General features: G+C 52.4%; 1 pseudogene; it reads left to right on the plus strand.

The window, feature by feature from the left end:
* Positions 1 to 101, plus strand: LOC118345893 (annotated as a pseudogene; the record flags this gene model as incomplete).
* Between the last annotated feature and the right edge of the window lie 128 nt (positions 102 to 229).

Raw genomic sequence — 229 nt, forward strand, 5'->3', positions numbered from 1 at the left:
ACTAATGCACCGGATCCCATCAGAACTCCGCAGTTAAGCGTGCTTGGGCGAGAGTAGTACTAGGATGGGTGACCTCCTGGGAAGTCCTCGTGTTGCACCCCTCGTTTTTGTTTTTTCCGCCTTGCGAGATAAATTGACAAGAAGGAGCACCCGGGAGTGGATTTTTGGGAAAATCTCGCCCTGCCCATCGCGTAGCCATGGGTTTGGATCAGATCTCCGTTTGGATTGG

Source organism: Juglans regia, unplaced genomic scaffold (assembly GCF_001411555.2).
Source record: "Juglans regia cultivar Chandler unplaced genomic scaffold, Walnut 2.0 Scaffold_5599, whole genome shotgun sequence".
NCBI lineage: Eukaryota > Viridiplantae > Streptophyta > Magnoliopsida > Fagales > Juglandaceae > Juglans > Juglans regia.